The sequence below is a fragment of the Pipra filicauda genome, unplaced genomic scaffold, assembly GCF_003945595.2.
Source record: "Pipra filicauda isolate LSUMZ 115617 unplaced genomic scaffold, ASM394559v2 scaffold586_size332294_pilon, whole genome shotgun sequence".
Taxonomy (NCBI): Eukaryota; Metazoa; Chordata; class Aves; order Passeriformes; family Pipridae; genus Pipra; species Pipra filicauda.
Window position 1 is genome coordinate 231,042 of NW_024104738.1, and position 8,912 is coordinate 239,953.

An 8,912-nucleotide genomic window follows, 5' to 3' on the forward strand; every position below is an offset into this window, starting at 1 on the left:
GGTTGAAGTTGTCGGGTGGGGTTCTCAGGGCCTTTGGGTATTTGGGTCGGTGGTTGGGGTTGGTGGGTCAGGTTGGGGTATTTGGATTGTTGGGGCTGTTTGTGTTGGGGGGGGGTCAGTTGGGTTGGAGTATTTGAGATTTTGGATTGGGGTATTTGGGTTGGGGTTTTTGAGTTAGGAAACTCAGGTTGTTGGAGTTGTGGGGCTGGGACTGGGCTGGGCTGGGGTTGTTGGGTTGGAATTGGTGGTTGGGGTTCATGGGTTGGATTATTTGGGTTGTTGGGGTTGTTGGGGTTGTCGGGTTGGGGTTGGGGTTGGTGAGGCTGTTTGGGTTGTTGGGTTGGGGTATTTGGGTTGGTGGTTGGGGTTCGTGAGTTGGGGTATTTGGGTTGGGGTATTTGGGTTGACTTTGCTGGTTGGGCTGTTTGGAGCATGGTTGGATGGTCCAGCTCACTAGGAGTGATTTGCTTTAGATTTGGGGGTCAGGGTCCTCCAGACCTACAGGTGGACAGTGGCAGGGGTGGGTGGCAGGAGAGACGGACGGACGGACAGAGGCCAGGCAGTAAATGTCCCCAGAGAAATGTGAGGACACCAGTGCTCTGAGGTCCCACAGTCCAGAGGGTCCCCCAGCCATGGGCACACCCTGCTCCAGGGAGGTGCTGGGGGCGCTGGGTCCTGGAAAAGGGGGTCTCCAGGGTGGGGGGGTCCCCAGGGCTGGGGATTTCTGGGTGGTGGGGGCTCTGGAGCCTAGTGTGGCGTCAGGATCTGTCCACCCCATAGGAAGAGCTGGAGCCTGGCAGGGGGAGCGGGGTTGGTGCCCCCTGCCCAGCCCCCCTCGCCCAGCCCCCCCGGCTCTGCCGCCCCTGCTGAGGGGTCCCTCCAGCTGGAGCTCAGCCCAACAGCAGCCACGCTCCAGCCCAGCGTCAGCTCTTCCTCCTCCTCCTCCTCCTCCTCTCTGGCCCCACGTCAGCATCTTCCTCTCAGCCCTCCCTCCCCTCTCGCCCCAGTTCATCCCAGTTCCCTGCCAGAGGATGGGACCAGCACAGTTAAGGGGGGGAGGGGGTTAACCCTTCCCTCACGGCCTCCTTCTCCCCATGGGAGTGTCCCTCCCTTCCCTGACGTGTCCCTCATCCCCACGGAGTCTCCCATCCTGACAGGGTTCCCCCATCGCCACCGTTATTCCCCATCCCCACGGGGTCTCTATTCCTGATGGGATCCCCCCTATTCCTTCCATGTTTCATCCATCCCCACAGAGTCCCCATTCCTGACGGGGTCCTCCCATCCTCACAACGTTCTCCCATCCCCAGGGTGTCCCCTCACGCCTTCTATGCCCCCCCCCACCCCCACAGTGTCCCCCCATCCCGACGGGGTCCCCCTCCATCGCCACAGTGCCCCCAATCTCCACGGACTCTCCATTCCTGATGGGATCCCCCCCATCCCTCCCGTGTTCCCCTATCCCCTCGGCATCCCCGCACCCATCCCCGCCACGTCCCTTTGGCAGCAGGATCCGGCCGTCGTGGAAATAGAGCGGGGGGGGGGTTGATGGAGGGGGGGATGATGGGGATGATGGGCGTGGTCTGTCCGTGTGGGCGTGGCTTGTGTAGGAGGGGGCGGGGCTATCCACAAAAGGATTTCAAAGGGATGAAACTGGGGCAAAGCCAAAAAAACTTAAAACATTCCCCCCCCCCCAAAAAAAAAAACACAACCCAACTCCACCCTCCGCCGGGCTCGGCCCGTCGCTGTCTCTGCACACGTGTGCACCCGCCTGGGAGGGGAAACTGAGGCACGGCGGGGCCACAGATCTGGCCTGCAGTGTCCCCATGTCACAGGCTGTGCCCAGCGCCGGGACACCCCCTCGGTGCCCACACAGACCCCTAGGAAAGGCGGCAGTGGGCTGCAAGGGAGGTTCCCCCACCCCAACCCCCCTGGATCCCCCAGCCCACCGCCCCACGAGCCCTAACGGGGAGCAGACGTGTCCCCACGTGGGGACAGGGACGGTGGATCAGCTCAGTGGCTGCGGTGCCCGGCACATTCCTCTGGCCCTGCCGGCCGGTGCCTCCTCCCTTGGCGGGACGGCTGCTGACGGCCCTCACCCCCTCCCTGCCCCCCCGACATTTGGGGCAGGCGCAGGCGATACCCTTGGCTCCCATCCCACCGCTGACACGTCTCCGGCACAGCCTCCACGTCGGCAGGCGAGGGGGGGCCCGAGGGCTGTGCCAGGAGCTGGGGGGGCTGGGGAGGGCCCCCCGCCTTGTGCCAGGCTGGTTCCCACCCTGCTCACCCCCTGGGGGAGGCTGCAGCACAGGGACCACCCACCTGGGCATCACTCCGAGGAGCTGGCAGGGGCCTGAACAGGGCTGGGAGGTGCCACACTGTGCCACGCTGTGCCATGGGCAGGGCTGGGGACACTGTGCCATGGGAAGAGCTGGGACACGCCACAGTGTGCCACACTATGCCCCGCTGTGCCATGGGCAGGACTGGGAACGCTTTGCCATGGGCAGTACTGGGGACACTGTGCCATGGGAAGAGCTGGGATGTGCCACACTGTGCCAGGGGCAGGACTGGGGACACTGTGTCATGGGAAGAGATGAGGACAGTGTCATGGCAAAGGGCTGTGGTGTGCCACATGTGCCATGCTGTGCCATGGGAAGATATGAGAATGCTGTGCCACGGGAAGGGACAGGGGCATGCCACACTGTTCCACGGGCAGTCCTTGGAGGCACACTAGGGGAATGCTGGAGCCATGGCAGGGGAAGGACTGGAGCTGTGCCAGGGGCACCATGGCAGGGCCACACCCCCCCGGCCATACCACGGGCAGACCCCACCCTGCTCCATGTGCCAGTGCCCATCCCCAGTGCCAGCACAGGCCGGTGCCGCAGGGCAGGACACGCTGGGGCAGCCGGGCCCGGCTCCACAGGTGCTACTGAGCCCCTCTATGTAGGTCAGGGTGAGATTAAGGTGAGTCCCCCACCCCTGCCCGCGGGCACAGCAGGCAGCCAGCATGTCCCACGGGCACTGGCAGGCCTGGACAGGTGGGGCCCCACCGTGGGGACACACTGGGTGTCATCCCAGAGAGCTGTGTCACATCACTGACTCCTGTGGCACCCATGGGCTCATCCCAGGGGTGGGCAAGGGGGTCACTGCTGCTCCACAGGAGGGAAGGGTTTTGGGGGAATAAAAGGGGTTTGTGGTAAACCCAAGGGTGGTTTCTTACTTTTAGGGGCTGTTGCTGCCATGCCTTGAAATGTCCCCTTGGCTATGGCACAGCTGTCCCTATGCCAGCTGCCCCTCTGGTCTCCACTGTCTGTCCTTTATCCCATCCGCCCTGTCATCCATCCCTCCCTTCATTCATCTATCCTGCTTTCCATACATACATTCATCCCTACATCTCTCCATCCCTCCCTCCACCCTTCAATCCATCCATCCCACCATCCTTCCTGCCATTCATCCATCCTGCCATTCATCCATCCTGCCATTCATCCATCCATCCATCCCTCCCACTATTACGCTCCTTTATTTATTTATTTATCCCTTTATTCCTCTGCTCCTCCATCCCTTCTCCATCCCTCCACACAAACTTGGGTGCAGCCCCTGCGTGTGCAACCCCAGCACGTGCAACCACTGCTCACGCACACGCATGACACAGGCACGTGAATCAGCCCCAGCCGGACGCGTGTGCACCCACAGACAGAGCCACACGGGCCTCCCCTCGCCATCCACCTCCATGGTGGCACCGACCCCCATTCCCATTGCCAGTGGATGCTCTCCCGCCTTTGGGTGCTGGGTGGCCGTGCTGCCTGCGGTGTCCAGCTCCAGCCCTGGGCCGGGTGCCAAATTCCTCCGCCTCCGCAGGAAGCCGTCGACGCTGGCTCTGCAGCGGGGCCAGGCCCGGTCGGAGGGATGCCGGAGGGATGCCGGAGGGATGCCGGAGCGGGAGAGGGCTGGAGGAGAGAAAGCAGGTCAGCCCCTAGCCGCCAGCGTCACCCTGGCAGCGGCAGCGGCGGCGGCGGCTCCTTCGAGGAAGCAGGGCGAGGATCCGGCCCCGTGACGTCCCTCCGGCGCTCACGGCCCGGGCCAATGCACTCAAGGAACCCGCTGGGCCCCACACAGGGGGTAAGCCCCAAACGGGGATGTTTTCTCCCCCCGGGGGCTCCCACAGCCTGAGGATGAGGAGGGAGGTGACCCGCTGTGGGGCTCAAGGGTGTGATGAAGGGGAGCAGAGGGTTCGGCTCAGGCAGCGCCTGCACTGTCTCCCTGTGGTGTTCCATCCCTGTGTGCTGCTCCCATCCCTGGGCATTGCTCCCATCCCCAGGTACCGCTCCCAACCCTAGGTACTCCTTCTACACTCCTGTTGTCCCCCCAGTCCCAGGTGATGTCCCTGGGTACCACTCCATCTCCAGGTGATGTGCCCACCCTGAGCCCTGCTCCCATTCTGGGTGCTGCTCCCAGCCCTGACCAATGCTCCCATCCCCACACTGTCCCCTCCACCCCCGGGTCATGTCCCCACTCCAGGTGATGTCCCCATCCTCGAGTAGTTCCATCTCCAGGCGATGTGCTCACCCCAATCCATTGCTCCCTTTCTGGACACTGCTCCCATCCTCATGCCAATCCCATCCCCTCGTACTGCTCCCATCCCTGGACAGCACTCCCTCGCTGTGTCAGAATCCCACTCCCATCCCCGCCTCCATAACCCCCTTCCCCCCACCTCGTCCCCTTCCCCGCGGTGGGAACCCGGGGGTCCCTGCCCTTCTCCCGTGCTCCCTCCCCTCCTCCCTGCCGCCGCTTAAACACAAACACGGCTCAGTGGAAAATGTGACCGGCCGAGGAGCTGCCGATAACTGGGGCCGGGATGGGGCCAACTGGAACAGCACGGGCTTGGCTGCGGCTCCGGCTCAGCCCGGGGCAGCCGAGGGGGGGGGCGGGGGACCCTGTGGGGGGACAGCTCGGGACTCCCTCCCGCCTCATTCCCTCCCGCCTCCAGCATCCATCCGACACCGCTCCGGCACCCGGTGCTGGCTGCGGCCCCGCGGGAGGGACACGGGAAGAGCGGGACCTGTCCTTGGCCCAGCTCTGCCCTGCGGGGGGGTGGAGACCCCCGGGATGATGGCACATGAGCAGGATGGAAGTGCCTGGGGATGGTGCCGGATGGAGAGGATGGAGATGCCCAGGGATAGTGGCACTTGGGCAGCACAGAGATGCCCAGGGACAGTGGCGTATGGACAGGACAGAGATGCCCATGGATGGTGCTGGATGGGGAGGATGGAGATGCCCAGGGATGGTGGTACATGGGCAGGATGGGCATTCCTGGGATGGTACTGGAGGGAGAGGATGAAGATGCCCAGGGACGGTGCTGAATGGAAGGATGGAGTTGTTCAGGGTCAGTGGCATGTGGGCAGCATGGAGATGCCAAGGGACAATGACGCACAGGCAGGATGGTGGTGCCCTGGGATGGTGCTGGATGGGGAGGTTGGTGATGCCTGGGGATGGTGACAGATGGGTACAAATTAGATGCCCAGGATCGGTGGCTCATGGACAGCACAGAGATGCCCTGGGACAATACTGGATGGAGAGAGGATGGAGATTCCCAGGAATGGTGCTGGATGGGGGGATGGAGATGCCTGACGTGGTGGCACAGAGGCAGGATAGAGATACCCAGTGATGGTGGCATGTGGGCAGGATGGAGATGTCCAGGGGTGGTGCTGGACAGGGAGGACAGAGATGGCCAGGGCCGGTGCCAGATGGGGAAGACGCAGGTGCCCAGGGCCGGTGCCAGGAGGGCCGGCGGTGCCCGCAGGAGGATGGTGCCAGGAGGGCACCGGGAGGTGCAGCCCCGTCCCCACAGCCGGAGGTGTGTGGGCCGGGAGCAGCCGCGGCCGAGGAGCCCGTTTGTTTCTCATTAGCGGCTCTTGGCAGGAGCTGTGGAAAAAATAGCTTCAAACAGGGAGCTGGAAGGGAAAAGGCTGGGCCGAGGGAGTGGAGAGGGGCCGTAGTGGGGAAGGGGGGCACGGGGCCAAGCGGGGGCGGGGAGGGGGTCCAAGGGACGGTGGCCTGGACGAGGTGGGGGGATAGGGACAGGGGGACACGAGATGTTCCCTTTGCGGCGTCACGGCGGCCAAGGGAGAGGCGGCTGGGTCCGTTCGGGGACCTCGGTCATGCGTGTGACCGTGCTCACTTGTGCACACTCGTACGCGTTTGTACATGTTTGTTACAGGCTTGCACACGCATGTGTGCACAAGGCAGTGAGCATAGCGCATGTGTGCACCCTCGATGACCTGAGCAGCCCCGAGGAGGGGACAGGGACACACGGCTGGGCACATCCATCCGCACGGGGTATCTCGGCCCCCCCCGTCCTCCCAGAGAAACTGAGGCACGTCGAGAATGCCCCGGGGTCCCGTCCCTGCCCCGCCATGGGGCTCCCGCTACCGCCGCAGCTGGTTCTCACGTTTTTTGGGGGGGCCTGTCACAGCCCCTTACGCAACCGCGTGTCTGCGAGCGCCGCCAAGGCAGCCCAAAGCGAGCAGGGGGAGCGCGGGGGGGGCCCGGGGTCCTCCCTGCCTCCTGCCACGACAAGAGTTTGGCAGCGACGGGGGCGTGACCCACCCTGGCGTGCCAGGGTGGCACCGGTGCCAGGCTGTCCCATGTGTCCCCTCCTGTGACACCACCCTGGCCTGGGAAACGGGCAGCGGGCGAGACGGGGTCACTTGGGGACATGGTTGGGGATGGCGCTTGTCCCTGCGCCGGAGGTGGTGGCACCGTGGCAGCCCTGGCAGCGGGCACAGGGTTGGCACCGCGGTGCCCTGCAGGCACAGGGAGACTTCCACGGGGCTCCGTGTGCCAAGGGATGCATGTGTGTGTGTGTGCATGTATGTGTACATGTGTGCACATGTGTGTGCACCCCCTGTGCTGGTGCCCGCGTGTCCGCCCGGTTTGGCCGCCAGCACCCACCTGGTGACACGGATGTTTCTGCCTCCAGCCGGGATTTAATTCCACACTTTCTGCGGCTGGTGTGTAATTAGGAGCCCAAAAGAAGACCCGAGCACCATTCCCCTCATGCCCTGGGGGGGCACCCACCCAGCACCCCGGGCTGGACTCAGGGGGCAACACCCGGCCCCGAGGGGGTGAAGGAGCCCCGTGTCCAGCAGCAGAGACTGACAAACTCAGTGTAGTCAGGACGAGGTGTCTCGCCTGGCTGGGGGGCTCTGCCTGAGCAAGAGGCTGATTTTGGGGGGTCCCCACCAGGGCATGGGAAGACACGTGGTGGCAAATCCTTCGTTAAACCCTTGAGCTAATTATGGGGCTGGAGCTGCCTGTGACCCCTGTGGTAAAGCCCTCGTGCCTCAGGCAGCCCTAAACTCCTTAGGGGGATGATCCTGCTTAGGGCACCCCACGGCTCATTCCCCCCCCCGACCCTCCGTTTCTCTAACCCTCCCTTCCAAACTGTCCCCTTGTCCCCCCACCCACATTCCCTCTTCCACCACCTCCCCATCTGCCCTTGGGTCACTTACCTGCTCACCGATGTCACCACGGTGCCGGGGGGCAGAGTGTGGGGCACCCCCTGTGTCACCCAACTCAGTCCGGCATGGGGCTCAGGGAGCTGATTGGATTTGGGAGCTTATGGTGCTGAGCTGGCAGCTCGACGGCTCTTCACACTTGCAGGAGGATCTTGTGCCTTCAGCCTTGCTGCCTCCTCCTCATCCTCACCTTGGCCTTGGCAGTAGGGCACAACCCCAGGATGTGCAGGGCCCCCCTGTGCCAACCCGGGGATCCCCTCTATCACCTCAAGCACTCCTTTTGTCACCCTGAGCATCCTCTGTGTCACCCTGGGAAACCTCTTTGTCACCTTGAGCACCTGCTGTGCCATCACTCTGAGCACCATTCTGGGCATCCACTGTCACCCTGGCACCCCATCTACCACCCTGAGCACCGTTCTGGGCATCCACTGTCACCCTGGCACCCCATCTACCACCCTGAGCACCCCCTGTGTCGCCTCAGCCACCTACTGTTACGCTGGCACCCCACCTGTCACCCCGGGCACCCCATCTACCACCCCAAGAACACCCTGTCACCCTAAACAGTCCCTGTCACCCTGGGCACCCCCTCATGCCCTCCCCAGTTTGGAGGCTCCTCTCCTCAGCAGGGTGCCAGTACCCCTTGGCATGGTCCCACCCCTAAAAAAGCCCAGCTTACCCCAAACTGCCCCACCATGGGGGTGCCCCCTGAGCCCCCACCCAGGACAAGGTCCATAGTGGGGCAGGGAGGGTGCAAAGGGCACCGGGTGTGGGGTGTTGGGTACAGGGAGTAGGGTGTGCCCGGGTCCAGAGGGCGGCTCTGGCACGGAAGTGACATGGATGGGCCGGGGGACACCTGGTTCGTTGGCAGGGGGCCGGGGGGCACGGAAGTCACGGGCACCCCGCAGAGGGTGCTATGCCTGGAAGGAGCCTGTGGGGATGGGGGCTGTGGGATGAGGAGATGGAGAGACCCCGTGAGCCCTGTGGGTGTGGGGACAGGGCTGGGGTGGGCAGACACCCCTGAGTGCCAAGGAGGGGGTATGTGCCAGCCCCCAGCACACACCTCCTGGTGTCCCCAGGACTATATTCTTCATCATCGCCATCACCATCGTAGCCATCGCCTTCCTCATCCTCACCTTCCGCCTCTGCTACAAGTTCTGCCAAGACCCTGTGCCCCCCCCAGCCTACAGGATGCCCCAGGGCCCCATGACCCTCCCATCTGATGGAGACTCCCGTGGCCCTGTGCCCCCCCCGCTGGCACCGATGCCTACGCTCCCCAGTCTGCCCAGTGGGGCCATCCCAGTGGGGCTGGAGCCCCCACCCTACAGCGAGGTGGGTTAGGGTGCTGGGCTGAGCCTGGAGGGGGGGTCAGGGTGGGCTATAGGGTGGTGGGTGCTGGGATAT